The sequence below is a fragment of the Rhineura floridana genome, chromosome 1 (genome assembly GCF_030035675.1).
Source record: "Rhineura floridana isolate rRhiFlo1 chromosome 1, rRhiFlo1.hap2, whole genome shotgun sequence".
Taxonomy (NCBI): domain Eukaryota; kingdom Metazoa; phylum Chordata; class Lepidosauria; order Squamata; family Rhineuridae; genus Rhineura; species Rhineura floridana.
Window position 1 is genome coordinate 149,993,461 of NC_084480.1, and position 17,088 is coordinate 150,010,548.

Here is a 17,088-nt window from a genome sequence, read left to right on the forward strand (position 1 = left end):
TCAAACAAATGATCCTCCACACTTCTTTGCAGACTTTATCCATCACTGCAGAGACAGGAATGGGTAATGGTTAAGAAGATTCTCTACCCTTCCTTGGCTACCCTTTTGTGGGCTGCTATAAACTCACTTTGAAAGACAACCCAAATCTAGTGAGTAATGATTGACAGAGAAAAAACACCCATGGTTTGGTCTACCTTCACAGGCGGTAGCTTGGGAACAATTGCAGCCACTCTTTCAAATATGTGAATTCTCTTTTACCACTATTGGGCAAGAAACAAACTGCCATGCAACCAACAAGGTGCATCATCAATGGGTTTTAGGGGGTTGAGCTGAGCACATTTATTTATTTTATTTATTTATTTGATTCAATTTCCATACCGCCCATAGCAAGCTCTCTGGGCGGTGCACATCATGTTGCTTCTATGGATGTAAGGGAGTGAGGTTAAAGGTAAATGAAATGCAAACAGAAAATGAAAGACAAAAGACAGCAATACTTTCCTAAATGCAATACCATACCAACCACACCAAGATTCCTATGAGTAAGGCAGACAACTTAGCATCCCGCAACCAGTCAGGATTCATAACCGAAAACCAAAACTAAAAAAATCCTGGCAGCCAGTCAGTTAATGTAGAATGCTGCGGCATGATTGCTGACATGAGTGAGATCCTATCCGCACATAATATCTCTGCTCTGAAATCTGCATAGGTTGCTGATTTGCTACCAGGCCAAGTTCAAGCTGTGCTTTCCATGTTATGGGTGCCACTTGTAAGAAATCAGTCCTGTAAAGTGGCAGCATTTTGGATACTTTGCTCATAGGGTTTTCGTGGTAAGAGGTATTCAGAGATGGTTTACCATTGCCTTCCTCTGACTTTGGACACATATCATACTTTGGACACATAATGAGAAGACATGATTCATTAGAAAAGACAATAATGCTGGGAAAAACAGAAGGGAGTAGAAAAAGAGGAAGACCAAACAAGAGATGGATTGATTCCATAAAGGAAGCCACAGACCTGAACTTACAAGATCTGAACAGGGTGGTTCATGACAGATGCTATTGGAGGTCACTGATTCATAGGGTCGCCATAAGTTGAAATCGACTTGAAGGCGCATAACAACAACAAAGTGGCAGCACCTACGCTTTGGAACATTTTCTTTAAAAAAAAAGTTTTTAAAGCTTTTAAAATGTTTTTAAAGATGTTTTAATATATTTTAAAGTCTGTTTTTATGATTTTTAAAGTGTTTCAGTGCTTTTGTTTGCCACCCTGGGCTCCTACTGGGAGGAAGGGCAAGATATAAATCAAATTATAAATAAATAAAAATAAATAAACTTCATTCACCGAACCCAAAATTCAGAATCATGCCACTTTAAGCTGTTTTGCAACTGTTTATACTTGTTTTATGATTATTCAAATTAATACACACCAGAAGCCGCAGCAACAGTCTGAGAAATAGAGTATGTTTCCCCCACCCACCCCTCTCAGTGCCAAACCACAGCATTCCCCACCAGCTGCAGTTTTCAATGGGCGCCTAAGTAGAGTGCATTGCAGTCATTTACACAGGAGGTTATCAGAGCATGGATCACTGAGGCCAGGCTATCCCACAGTAAAGTCACAATGTGTGGCACAGGGGCTTTCTGATTCAGAGTTCAGTTGCTCAGTCACTGAGTTACACTAGCTTTGAAAAGTAAATAAACAAAAATTGCTTCTTGTGTTAGGATTTTCACAGGAGGTGTATCACTGCCAGTGCAAGGCATTTTGCTGCCTGAAAAGGAGCCCAAATCCCCACCCTCCACAATGGAAGGGCCAACATTAAAAAAAAAAATCTCATAGTACCATTCAAAAACTAATTCTTGCCTTCATCTATCCCACTGATTCTGCTACCTAAAGCAGGTCACTTCACCGGTCCTGGAATGTGTACTTTGACAAAACCTCATTGGCTGGTTCTATTTTGTAAGGGGACTTTAGAGCTTTTACACACACACACACACACACACACACACACACACACACACACTTTATTGCTGTTTCTGTCTTTTCCTAATGAGACGGGGGGCAGGACAATTGAGCGATTGAGTTTTTAAACCAGCAGGGAGGGCAGGTGGGGGGGAGAGAACGGGGGTGGGGGGAGGGCAATTGAGCTTTTAAACCAGCGGGAAGGGCAGGCAGGGGGAGAGAGCGGGCATAACACACACACACACACCATCATCACTCTCCTCCATTCTGCTGCTGCCTTCTCCTCCACCATCCTTGTCCTGGCTTTCTTCTCCACTGTCCATTTTTTTCTCTCCGGCGCTCCACTCCTCCGCCTTTTCACCTCCTCCCTCGTGCCGCCTAACACAGAGCATGAGGGAAGAGCGAGGCTGCGCAGAAGCCCAGTGTGAAGCACATGTCTTCTGTCCATCAATCACAGGAACAGAAGACTTCTGCTTGCTCCCTCCTCCAGTAACGTCCACAAAAGCCAGAGATTCAGGGAAGTGAGGGCGAGTCTGACCAGAGACCAGGAGAGCAAGCGCAAAGCCGGAGTCTCTGGCAGGATGCCGGAGAACTGGTAATGCTGCCAGAATCTGATCTTTCATTTTAAAAAAGTAAGGTTTTAGCACTCCTAGAAGGAATGTTATGGAGCAAAATGTGCCGATACTCTTCCAAGTGATTTCTGTTAAATGGGCCAGGCTGGGTGCTCCTGTCTGTAAGTGTTATTAGTCAATGAGTGAAATCGGAGCTGTGATTGACAAGTGAGTTGTTTGGATACCTTGGAATCCTTGGGGTTCTAAAGAGCTGCTGTTTTGCTCTCCCATTTAGTGTACATTTCCTGCTTCTGTCTTTTTTTCTAGTCCTTTGAATCTCCATCGTTTGCCCTTTCTTTTCCCCTAGCAACCAGGAGGAATCTTTCCTATGCTGGCTTTGTCTGAGATCAGGTAGTGCCTAGAAGTTATTTTCTGCAAATACTACTACACAATAAGTGTGGGTGAATGTTAAAGAATCCCGCTCCCCCCCCAAAAGGCAAATTCATTAAGAATTCATTGTATATTTAACTTATAGTATAATGGCTCACATGTCTTATCAGAAATAATTCTGTTTGTGTTTACTTACTTGTAGGTAAGTGGACAAAGGAATGCAGCCTAGGCTTTGGTTTAGGGTTGGCATTGGGGAAAACAGGGGTTTTGTGCCTTTAATAGCTGTATGGCAGGCAGAAATTCAACAGGTCAAGCCTTTTCTACAATTATGGGGAAAGCTTCACCATGACTACTGTCTAATTTTGTGTTATGCCATGCCCTCCTTGGCAGCCATTTTGCGACTGGTGCCCCCAACAGTCTCAAAATTTGAAATGTGTCCTCCAGCTGGCAACCTCTAAGAACATAAGAACATAAGAAGAGCCTGATGGATCAGGCCAGTGGCCCATCTAGTCCAGCATCCTGTTCTCACAGTGGCCAACCAGGTGCCTGGGGGAAGCCCGCAAGCAGGATCTGAGTGCAAGAACACTCTCCCCTACTGAGGCTTCCGTCAACTGGTTTTCAGAAGCATACTGCCTCTGACTAGGGTGGCAGAGCACAGCCATCATGGCTAGTAGCCACTGATAGCCCTGTCCTCCATGAATTTGTCTAATCTTCTTTTAAAGCCATCCAAGCTGGTGGCCATTACTGCGTCTTGTGGGAGCAAATTCCATAGTTTAACTATGCGCTGAGTAAAGAAGTACTTCCTTTTGTCTGTCCTGAATCTTCCAACATTCAGCTTCTTTGAATGTCCATGAGTTCTAGTATTATGAGAGAGGGAGAAAACCTTTTCTCTGTCCACTTTCTCAATGCCATGCATAATTTTCTACACTTCTATCATGTCTCCTCTGACCTGCCTTTTCTCTAAACTAAAAAGCCGCAAATGCTGCAACCTTTCCTCATAAGGGAGTTGCTCCATCCCCTTGATAATTCTGGTTGCCCTTTTCTGAACCTTTTCCAACTCTATAATATCCTTTTTGAGATTAGTGACCAGAACTGTACACAGTATTCCAAATGCGGCCGCACCATAGATTTATACAACGGCATTATGATATTGGCTGTTTTATTTTCAATACTTTTCCTAATGATCCCTAGCATGGAATTTGCCTTTTTCACAGCTGCCGCACACTGGGTCGACATTTTCATCGTGCTGTCCACTACAACCCCGAGGTCTCTCTCCTGGTCGGTCACCGCCAGTTCAGACCCCATGAGCGTATATGTGAAATTAAGATTTTGTGCTCCAATATGCATAATTTTACACTTGTTTACATTGAATTACATTTGCCATATTTCCACCCATTCACTCAGTTTAGAGATGTCTTTTTGGAGCTCTTCGCAATCCCTTTCTGTTTTAACAACCCTGAACAATTTAGTGTCGTCAGCAAACTTGGCCACTTCACTGCTCACTCCTAATTTTAGATCATTAATGAACAAGTTGAAAAGTACAGGTCCCAATACCGATCCTTGAGGGACTCCACTTTCTACAGCCCTCCATTGGGAGAACTGTCCATTTATTCCTACTCTCTGCTTTCTGCTTCTTAACCAATTCCTTATCCACAAGAGGACCTCTCCTCTTATTTCATGACTGCTAAGCTTCCTCAGAAATCTTTGGTGAAGTACCTTGTCAAAAGCTTTTTGAAAGTCTAAGTACACTATGTCCACTGGATCACCTCAATCTATATGCTTGTTGACACTCTCAAAGAATTCTAATAGGTTACTGAGACAGGACTTTCCCTTGCAGAAGCCATGCTGGCTCTGCTTCAGCAAGGCTTGTTCTTCTATGTGCTTAGTTAATCTAGCTTTAATAATACTTTCTACCAGTTTTCCAGGGACAGAAGTTAAGCTAACTGCCCTGTAATTTCCGGGATCCCCCCGGATCCCTTTTTGAAGATTGGCGTTACATTTGCCACTTTCCAGTCCTCAGGCACGGAGGAGGACCTGAGGGACAAGTTACATATTTTAGTTAGCAGATCAGCAATTTCACCTTTGAGTTCTTTGAGAACTCTCGGGTGGATGCCATCCGGGCCCGGTGATTTGTCAGTTTTTATATTGTCCATTAAGCCTAGAACTTCCTCTCTCGTTACCACTATTTGTCTCAGTTCCTCAGGATCCCTTCCTGCAAATGTTAGTTCAGGTTCAGGGATCTGCCCTATATCTTCCAGTGTGAAGACAGATCAAAGAATTCATTTAGCTTCTCTGCAATCTCCTTATCATTCTTTAGTACACCTTTGACTCCCTTATCATCCAAGGGTCCAATCACCTCCCTAGATGGTCTCCTGCTTTGAATGTATTTATAGAATTTGTTGTTGTTGGTTTTTATGTTCTTAGCAATGTGCTCCTCAAATTCTTTTTTAGCATCCCTTATTGTCTTCTTGCATTTCTTTTGCCAGAGTTTGTGTTCCTTTTTATTTTGTTCATTCGGACAAGACTTCCATTTTCTGAAGGAAGACTTTTTGCCTCTAAGTCTAAGAGCTTCCTTGACTTTGCTCATTAACCATGCTGGCATCTTCTTGGCCCTGGTGGTACCTTTTCTGATCTGCGGTATGCACTCCAGTTGAGCTTCTAATATAGTGTTTTTAAACAACTTCCAAGCATTTTCGAGTGATGTGACCCTCTGGACTTTGTTTTTCAGCTTTCTTTTTACCAATCCCTTCATTTTTGTGAAGTTTCCTCTTTTGAAGTCAAATGTGACCGTGTTGGATTTTCTTGGCAATTGGCCAGTTACATGTATGTTTAATTTAATAGCACTGTGGTCACTGCTCCCAATCGGTTCAACAACACTTACATCTCGCACCAGGTCCCGGTCCCCACTGAGGATTAAGTCCAGGGTTGCCGTCCCTCTGGTCGGTTCCATGACCAACTGGTCTAGGGAATAGTCATTTAGAATATCTAGAAACTTTGCTTCTTTGTCATGACTGGAACACATATGCAGCCAGTCTATGTCTGGGTAGTTGAAGTCACCCATTACTACCACATTTCCTAGTTTGGATGCTTCCTCAATTTCATATGTCATCTCCAGGTCTCCCTGAGCATTTTGATCAGGGGGACGATAGATCGTTCCCAGTATTAAGTCCCTCCTGGGGCATGGTATCACCACCCACAACGATTCTGTGGAGGAGTCCGCCTCTTTTGGGGTTTCAAGCTTGCTGGATTCAATGCCTTCTTTCACGTATAGAGCGACTCCGCCACCAATACGTCCTTCCCTGTCCTTCCGATATAGTTTATATCCAGGGATAACCGTATCCCACTGGTTTTCTCCATTCCACCAGGTCTCCGTTATGCTCACTATATCAATGCTCTTCTCTAAGACCAAGCACTCCAGTTCTCCCATCTTGGTTCAGAGGCTTCTAGCATTAGTGTACAGGCACTTGAAAGCAGTGTCTCTCTTCAAGTGTTTTTGGCACTTTTGGTTTGGCCTGTGGTAATTTTGCCCTTCTGAATTGATATCCTGTGCCCCTGCTCTCACAATGCCTACTAGGCCTACCCCTTTTAAAATTTCATCATTTCTTTGGTCCCAGGGGGGAGGTTTATGCAACAGGAGGGAGCCCTTGCCCTGTTTTGTGTTGTAGTTGCATAAAATCACCAACCGAGGGAGCCCTTTCCCTGATTCGGCATTGTAATTTCATAAAATCACCACAGGAGGGAGCCCTTCCCTGCTTTGCATTGTAATTGCATAAAATTACCACAGGAGGGAGCCCTTGCCCTGCTTTGCATTGTAATTGAATAAAATCACCACAGGAGGGAGCCGTTCCCTGCTTTGCATTGTTATTGCATTAAATTACCACAGGAGGGAGCCCTTGTCCTGCTTTGCATTGTAATTGCATTAATTCACCACAGGAGGGAGCCCTTCCCTGCTTTGCATTGTTATTGCATAAAGTCACCACAGGAGGGAGCCGTTCCCTGCTTTGCATTGTTATTGCATTAAATTACCACAGGAGGGAGCCCTTGTCCTGCTTTGCATTGTAATTGCATTAATTCACCACAGGAGGGAGCCGTTCCCTGCTTTGCATAGTTATTGCATTAAATTACCACAGGAGGGAGCCCTTGTCCTGCTTTGCATTGTAATTGCATTAATTCACCACAGGAGGGAGCCCTTCCCTGCTTTGCATTGTTATTGCATAAAGTCACCACAGGAGGGAGCCCTTGCCCTGCTTTGCATCGTTATTGCATAAAGTCACCACAGGAGGGAGCCCTTGCCCTGCTTTGCATTGTAGTTGCATAAAATCACCACAGGAGGGAGCCCTTGCTCTGCTTTGCATTGTAGTTACATAAAATTACCACAGGAGGAAACCCTTCTCCTGCTTTGCATTGTTATTGCATAAAATCACCACAGGAGGGAGCCCTTCCCTGCTTTGCATTGTTATTGCATAAAATCACAATAGGAGGGAGCCCTTGCCGTGCTTTGCATTGTAATTGCATAAAATCACCACAGGAGGGAGCCCTTGCCCTGCTTTGGATTGTTATTGCATGAATTTATTTTATTTATTTATTTATTAGGCTTATATCCCGCCCGACCAGCAACAGCTCTCTGGGCGGTGAACAGCAGAAAAATACAATAAATACAATAAAGTCACCACAGGAGGGAGCCCTTGCCCTGATTTGCATTGTTATTGCATAAAATTGCCACAGGAGGGAGCCTTTGCCCTGCTTTCCATTGCAGTTGCATAAAATCACCACAGGAGTGAGCCCTTCCCTGCTTTGCATTGTTATTGCATAAAATGACCACAGGAGGGAGCCGTTGCCCTGCTTTACATTGTAGTTGCATAAAATCACAAACAGAGGGGACCCTTTCCCGGCTTTAGCATTATAATTGCATAAAATTGCCAGAGAGAGCCCTTGCCCTTCGTTGTATTTGCATAAAATCACCACAGGAGAGAGCCCTTGCCATGTTTTGCATTGTAGTTGCATAAAATCATCATAGGGGGATCCCTTGCCCTGTGTTGTAGTTGCCTAAAATCACCACCGGAGGAAGTCCTTGTCGTTCTTTGCATTGTAGTTGCATAGAATGGCCACGGGAGGGAGCCCTTACCGTACTTTGTAGTTGCCTAAAATCATTAAAGGAGGGACCCTTGCCCTGCGTTGTAGTTGCCTAAATTAGCCACCGGAGGGAGTCCTTGCCCTTCTTTGCATTGTAGTTGCATCGAATCGCCACAGAAGGGAGCCCTTGCCCTGATTTGCATTGTAGTGGTATAAAATCACTACTGGAGGGGGCCCTTGCCTTGCTTTGCATTGTAATAGCATGAAATTACCACAGGAGGGAGCCCTTGCCCTGTTTTGCCCTTGTAGTTGCATAAAATCACCATAGGAGGGAGAGTTGCCATGCTTTGCATTGTAGTTGCATAAAATCACCAACCGAGGGGGCCCTTTCCCTGCTTTGGCATTGTAATTGCATACAATCTCCACAGGAGAGAGCCCTTCCCTGCTTTGCATTGTAATTGCATAAAATCACAACAGGAGGGAGCCCTTGCCCTGCAATGCATTTTAGTTGCATAAAATCACCACAGGAGGGATCCCTTCCCTGCTTTGCATTGTTATTGCATAAAATTACCACAGGAGGGAGCCCTTACTCTGCTTTGCATTGTAATTGTATAAGATCGCCACAGGAGGGAGCCCTTCCCTGCTTTGCATTGTTATTGCATAAAATTGCCAGAGGGAGCCCTTGCCCTTTGTTGTATTTGCATAAAATCACCACAGGAGAGAGCCCTTGCCATGCTTTGCATTGTAGTTGCCTAAAATCACCACCGGAGGGACCCTTGCCCTGCGTTGTAGTTGCCTAAAATCACCACCGGAGGAAGTCCTTGCCCTTCTTTGCATAGTTCTTTGCATTGTAGTTGCATAGAATTGCCACAGGAGAGAGTACTTTGTAGTTGCCTAAAATCGTCACCGGAGGGACCATTGCCCTGCGTTGTAGTTGCCTAAAATAGCCACCGGAAGGAGTCCTTGCCCTTCTTTGCATTGTAGTAGTATAAAATCACCACTGGAGGGGGCCCTTGCCTTGCTTTGCATTGTAATAGCATGAAATCACCACAGGAGGGAGCCCTTGCCCTGTTTTGCCCTTGTAGTTGCATAAAATCACCATAGGAGGGAGTAGTTGCTCTGCGTTGGCCATGTAATTCCATGAAATCGCCACACGAACGTGTCCTTGCCCTGCTTTGTATTGTAGTTGCCTAACATCACCATAGGAGGAAGGCTTGCCCTGCTTTGCATTGTTATTGCATAAAATCGCCACAGGAGGGAGCCCTTGCCCTGCTTTGCATTGTTATTGCATAAAGTCACCACAGGAGGGAGCCCTTGCCCTGCTTTGCATTGTTATTGCATAAAATTGCCACAGGAGGGAGCCCTTGCCCTGCTTTCCATTGCAGTTGCTACCCATTGAAACCTATGAGCGTGTGGGACTCCAGGTATACCCAATGAAATGCGTAGGCTGTTCAAACACCAGTTCTCCACACTGAACCGCATGGACTTTTCTGCCACCAGGTCTACCCATTGAGAAGCATAGAATTTTCTGTCACAAGGTCTTTGCATTGAAACAGATGGGTTTTTCTGCCAACAGGTCTACCCATTGAAACCCTTCCATGCTTTGCATTGTATTGCATACAATCGCCACAGGAGGGAGCCGTTGCCCTGCTTTGCATTGTAATTGCATAAAATTGCCACAGGAGGGAGCCCTTCCCTGCTTCACATTGTTATTGCATAAAATCACCGCAGGAGGGAGCTCTTGCCCTGCTTTGCATTGTAATTGCATAAAATTGCCACAGCAGGGAGCCCTTGCCCTGCTTTGAGTTGTAATTGCATAAAATCACCAACTGAGGGGGCCCTTTTGCTGATTTTGCATTGTAATTGCATAAAATCGCCACAGGAGGGAGCCCTTCCCTGCTTTGCATTGTAGTTGCATAAAATCACCACAGGAGGGAGCCCTTGCCCTGCTTTGCATTGTAGTTGCATAAAATCACCACAAGAGGGAGCCCTTGCCCTGCTTTGGCATTGTAGTTGCATAAAATCACCAAAGGAGGGAGCCATTGCCCTGTTCTGGCATTGTAATTGCATAAAATTGCCACAGGAGGGAGCCCTTTTCCTGTGTTAGCATTGCAATTGCATAAAATCACCACAGGAGATAGCCCTTGCCCTGATTTGCTTTGTAGTCGCATAATATAGCCCCTGGAGAGAGCTTGTTCCCTGCTTTGGCATTTTAGTTGCAGAAAATCACCACTGGAAGGGAGCCCTTGCCCTACTTTCCATTGTAGTTGCATAAATATGCCACAGGAGGAAGCCTTTGCCCTTCTTTGCATTGTAGTTGCATAAAATCACCACGTGTGGGTGCTGTCTTCCTACTTTGGCATTGTAATTGTATAAAATCGCCACAGGAGGGAGCCCTTGCCCTGCATTGCATTGTAGTTGCATAAAATAGGCACAGGAGGGAGCCCTTGCCTTGCTTTGGCATTGTAGTCACATAAAATCACCACAGCAGGGAGCCCTTGCCCTGCTTTGAATTGTAGTTGCATAAAATTGTGAACAGAGGTGGCCCTTTCTCTCCTTTGGGATTGTAGTTGCATAAAATCACCACAGGAGGGAGTCCTTACACTACTTTGCGTTGTAATTGTACAAAATCACCACCAGACGGAACCCTTCACCTATTTTGCATTGTAGTTGCACTAAATCATCACAGGAGGCGCCCTTTCCTTGCGCTGGCCTTGTAATTGCATAAAATCACCACAGGAGGCAGCCCTTGCCCTGCTTTCCTTTGTAGTTGCATGAAACAGGCACCTGTGGGGTCCCTTTCCCTCCTTTGGCATTGTAATTGTATAGAATCACCACAGGAGGGAACCCTTTCCCTGCTTTACATTGTGGTTACATATAATCACCACAGGAGGGACCCTTTCCCTGTGTTGGCCTTGTAATTGCATAAAAGCGCGACAGGAGGGAGCCCTTGCTCTGCTTTGTGTTGTAGTTGCATAAAATCACCACTGGAGGGGGCCCTTTCCCTGCTTTGGCATTGTTGTCGCATAAAATTGTCACAGGACGAAGCCCTTGCCCTGCTTTGCATTGTAGATGCATAAAATCCTCACCTGAGGGACCCCTTGCCCTGCTTTGGCATTGTAGTTGCATAAAATCACCACAGGAGGGAGCCCTTGCCCTGCTTTGCATTGTAGATGTATAAAATCACCACAGGAGGGAGCCCTTGCCCTGCTTTGCATTGTAGATGTATAAAATCACCACAGGAGGGAGCCCTTGCCCTGTTTTGCATTGTAATTTCATAAAATTGTCACAGTAGGGAGCCCTTCCCCTGTGTTATCCTTGTAATTGCATAAAATCACCACAGGAGGTAGACGTTGTCCTGCTTTGCATTGTAGTCTCATAAAATAACCACAAGAGGGAGCCTTTGCACTGCTTTGCATTGTAGTTGCATAAAATCACCACATTATAAAAGGTAAGGGCGTTGATTTATAATTTGCAGGGGGGTGATAGTTGAGATTAGGGTTAGGGGGTGTTTTGGAGAGGCTGTTAAAAAAATAAGTAGGATTACTTCTGCTTTTATTTATATCTTGGGGGGAAATGCCTGGGATTCCCTGTCTAGCCTTCATCCCTGGAAATTGCTAGGTCAGTTGCCCAGCTGCTTTGCTGAGTCCAGACTTTCCTTAATAATCCACACCAGGCCTGCCTCCACCACCTTCTGAGCTATGGAGACCTACTCTAAAGTCTTATTTATCTACACAAGACAGGTGGAGTGAGATACACTGCCCTGATGATACACCCAGATTAGGGCACAGACAGCTGAGACAGTAAACATACATTTATTTAAACAAACAGTCCGCATAACACGTTCTTTCATCCAGAATACTAACATTAGCATTCTTACAACCAAACCTATTGGACTCACAAGGACTGGGAAGAATGTGTTTGGCCACGGCATGCAGACCTTCATCAGGAAAGCTTTAAACTGAATCTTAGGGAGGAGGGAGATGTAAATTTGGCGGTAATGACTAATGAAGGCTTGTGCACAGTAAGAGGAACTGAGAGAATAGCTCTAATGGGATCCAGTAATAGTCTTCATAAAAATGTAGAAAAGAAGCCAGTCCGTAAATCACATGGTCTTTGATGTCTGTATACTAATGCCCAGAGTATGGGAAACAAACAGGACAAACTTGAACTCTTAATACAGGAGGGTAAATACGACTTGATAGGTATAACTGAAACTTGGTGGGATGACTCCTATGACTGGAACACAGCAATTGAAGGATATAATTTGTTCAAAAAACAGAAGGAAGAGAAATGGAGGTGGAGTTGCACTATGTGTTAAAAATATATATCCCTGTACAGAAATACAGGAGGATGAGCTAGGTAGCTCCACCAAGATTATCTGGATTAAAATAAATGGGGCAAGGAATTAAAGGGAACATGGGGGTTGGAGTCTACTACCGACCACCCAATGAAGGAGAAGATGAGGATGTAACTTTTGAAACGCAAATTGCCAATGTTTCAAGGAGGCATGATGTAGTAGTAATGGGTACTGCAGTTATCCCCAATATCTGTTGGGAGACAAATTCTGCCAAACATGGCCTCTCCAAGAAATTCCTGACTTGTGTGGGAGATAACATTCTCCTACAAAACATGGAGGAAGCAACTAGAAGATCAGCTATCCTTAACTTGATTCTAACCGATAGAGATGACTTGGTGGATGAAGTGGCAGTTACGGGAACTCTGGGGAAAAGAGACCACGCTATACTCAAGTTCTTGATTTTAAAGGAAGCAAAACTGACAGTAGCCACACATGTACCCTGAATTTCAGGAAAGCTGATTTTAATAAATTCAGAACAATGGTAAGTAAGGTTCCATGGCAAGCAACCCTAATGAGAAAAGGAGTCCAAGATGGGTGGGAGTTTCTAAAAAAGAAAATTCTAAAGGCACAATGGCAAACAGTTCCATCAAGGAACAAAAGGGAAAGACAACAGAAGAAGCCAATGTGGCTTCACAAAAAGCTTAGAGATGACTTGAAAACAAAAAAGGACACATACAAGAAGTGGAAGGAAGGCCAGGCCACAAAGGAAGAGTACAGGCATGTATCACGGAATTGCAGGGATGGCGCCAGAAAGGCTAAAGCTGAGAATGAGCTGAGGTTAGCAAGAGATGCTAAAAGCAACAAAAAACCTTTCTTCAGATACATCCACAGTAAAAGACAGAGAAAAAAATGGTGGTACAGCTACTCAATGAGGATGGCAAAATGATAACAAAGAAATGTCAGAAGCGCTCTATTCCTACTTTGGCTCAGTCTTCTCCCAAAAGAGGGTCTATAACCCTCCTGGGAAATGCGATGTTGAAGTGGTAGGATTGGAGCTTGAGACGGATAGATAAATGGTCAAGGAATACCTAATCACTTTGAACAAGTTCAAATCTTAACTGCATCCTAGAGTATTGAAGGAACTGGCTGAAGAACTCTCGGAACCACTGTCTATTATCTTTCCAAAATCACGGAGGATGGGTGAAGTGCCAGATGATTGGAGGTGGGCTAATGTTGTCCCTATCTCCAAAAAGGGCAAAAAAGAGGAACCTGGGAATGACAGACCAGCCAGCCTGACATCAATCCCTGGGAAAATTCTGGAGCAGATTATAAAGCAGTCAATCTATAAGCACTTTGAAAATAATGCAGTGATTACTAGAAGCCAACATTCATTTATCAAGAACAAATCCTGCCAGACTAATCTTATCTCATTTTTTGATTGGGTAACGTCTCTTCAGCATTTTTATTAATGACTTGGATGAGGAGGTGCAGGGAACACTTATCAAATTTGCAGATGATACAAAACTGGGAGGGATAGCTGATACCCTGGAAGACAGGAACAAATTCAAAGAGATCTTGATAGGCTGGAGCATTGGGCTGAAAACAACAGAATGAAATTTAACAGGACTAAGTGCAAAGTTCTACACCTAGGAAAAAGAAACCAAATGTATAGTTGTAAGATGGGAGATACTTGGCTTAGCAATACTACATGCGAGAAGGATCTTGGAATTGTTGCTGAACACAAGCTGAATATGAGCCAACAGTGCAATGTTGCTGCAAAAAAAGCCAATACTATTTTAGGCTGCATTAACAGAAGTATAGTTTCCAAATAACATGAAGTATTAGTTCTCCTCTGTTTGGTACTGGTTAGGTCTCATCTTCAGTACTGCATCCAGTTCTGGACACTGCACTTTAAGAAGGATGCAGACAAACTGGAATGGGTTCAGAGGAGGGCAGCAAGGATGATCAGGGGGCTGTATACAAAGCCCTATGAAGAGAGACTGAAAGAACTGGGCATGTTTAGCCTGGAGAAGACTGAGGGGAGATATGATAGCACTCTACACAGAGGAGGGCCAGGATCTCTTCTTGATCATCCCAGAGTACAGGACACAGAAAAATGGGCCCAAGATGCAGGAAACCAAATTTCGACTGAACATCAGGAAAAACTTCCTAACTGTTAGAATGGTACAATGGAACCAACTACCTAGTGAGGTGGTGGGCTCCTCAACACTTGGAGGCATTCAAGAGGCAGCTGGACAGTCACCTGTTGGGTATGCTTTAATTTGGATTCCTGCATTGAGCAAGGGGTTGGACTCAATGACCTTATAAGCCCTTTCCAACTCTACTATTCTGTTTCTCTTCAAAACTCTTTATATGAGTTTCCATTCTCCCTCCCATCTCATTCCATTTTTCATCTGTCAAACAGTCAGTCTCAACAGACACTCTCCATCTGCCTGCCAATCACTCTGGCTCCATCCTAGGCTCCACCACACTCCTCTGCTGTCCAGCATCCTTCCGCTCACACTTGTCTTACACGTTGGTGTGTTCAGGACCCTCCTGGAGGCTTCCTTGCCCTGATGTAGCAACCATTGCTGCCTCCAAGCTGCTGTTTGCAATGTGGGGGCAGTAACCTGGTCTTTTTAGGGATCAATGGAGACTTTAACAACACCCCCTCCAGTGATCCCGATACACCTGAAATGGTAGAGGCAATGCCTGCAATGAAAGAGCTTGACACATAGAAAGCTACCCCTATTTTCTGTTTTGGGTGCTTTGCAGATTCTCATCTCTCCCCATCTCTTTCAGGTTTAAATGCCTATGGGGCCTGCTGGTTCACAGGACCACAAAGGTCACCCCCTCTGGGGGCGGCTTCCAAAAAACCACAGAAGTGTCCCTGATTCAGGTGGAATAAAAATAGTCACTCCTGAACATAAAGCCAGGCCAGGTGAGGCTGCTGGTGTGAGTTGTCACGTATTGTGGAGAGGGAGAAGGTTAGGATGGCAATGCAGAGTCTATGTGATGGTAACCTGATGGGCAGGCTTCCCGCATAAGAGGACCCCTGTTAGATCAGACCAAAGGCCCATCTAGTCCAGCAGTGTGTTCCCACAGTGGACAACCAGATGCTACAGGAACAAAGCCCGCAACAGGAGCCATCCGCAGGAGCCTTTTCACAGTTGTGATCCCCAACAACAGGTACTATTTAGAGGGCCACTGCCTCTTCTCCTGGGGGTTATCCATAGCCATTGATGACCTTACCTTCCACATTTTTTTTCTAACCCCCTTCTGCAGCTGCCCTATATGTCAGCCATCATCACCAAACCGAGGAGCAGGGAATGCCATCCTTGAGCAACGTAATGCTGCATGAAGAAGAAGCCCTTCCTCTTGTGTGTCCTGAATCCCCCACCTTTCAGCTTCACTGGATGACCCCGCTGGGTTCGAGCATTGCAAGATGGGGAGAAAGTCCACTCTCTCCACCCCATGTGCCATTTTATATGCCTCCAGTAAGAATAAAGACATCACATGTGAAAGAAAGGGAGGAGGAGGAGGAGGGTGCCAAATGCAAAAGAGAGGGAAAGGAGTTGGGCCTCCAAGTGAGAGGGAGATGCGTGGGGAGGGTTGGAGGCAGGGGGCAGAGGGGATCATCTGAAGCCTAGCCAGAAGATGGCAAGGTTCCTGCCCTGTGAAGGGTCTGAGGTGGAGCGTAATGAGAGAGGGGATGGAAGCCACGGAGAGGTTTGAGAGGGCTGAGGACAGAGGGGAGAGGCATAAGAAGCAGGAAGATGTTCAAATAATCCACGTGAGAAATGAACCTTTCTTCATATCCTTTCCTCCTCTTTCCATTACAGGACCGCAGATGGATGAGTTCATCCCCTCGTCTGAGGTTGGCATTTTAGGGAGCAGAAGTGAAAGCCAGTCATAAAATCTCTTGGCACAGGAGTTTCCTTCCCTCCCACCCTCAGCCCAGGAAAATGTCCATTCTAGATGTTTGCCCCTTGGGATCTGGGAGCATCTCATTTGAACCAAAACGTTGGCACTTTCCGGGATGAGTTCTTTCTCTCACCTGCGGAGAAATCCAGGTGAGGGGCCAGGATATCCTGCTGTGCCATATGATGACTCCACGGCTCAGGCCTTTGTGGTGAGTGAGATGCAGGGTGAGCACTCCAGCGGAAAGGTGTACGGGAGGCCGGGGGAAGGGGTTTGGGTAATTTTCTGTGGAAGGGAGCCTTGTGGGTCTGGCAGAGGGGAGGACTTTGCAGGCAACAGTAGCCTCTTGTCCAGAGTATAGGTTGCGCATCAGGACAATCAGATGCTGTGGCACCCCCATTTCATTTAAAGCATTCCATAGCTTTTCATGATCTACACAGTCAAAGGCTTTGCTGTAATCCATAAAGCACAGGGTGATTTTCTTCTGAAATTCCTTGGTCCGTTCCATTATCCAAGGTATGTTTGCGATATGATCTCTGGTGCCTCTTCCCTTTCTAAATCCAGCTTGGACGTCTGGTATTTCTTGCTCCATATCAGTGGCGTTACTAGGGTTGGTGTCACCCAGTGCGGTAACTCATAGTGTCACCCCGCGTCTGTCTGTCTCACGGGCCTCTGGCTGCCTTGCTTTCCTGGGGGGGGGGGCATGAGGGAAGCCGTCCTCTCCCACCGTGGTGGGGAGGGCTTGGGGCGCCCCCCAAACCAGGCTCCTTCCTCGAAGACCGCAGTCCGGGGGGAGGGGGCTGCCATGTGCCCGTTTACAGAGAACCCTCTCCCTCTTTTATGTAAAGGGGTGTTTTCACAGCATCTGTGCCAGGAGAGAATACGGCAACAGGTAAT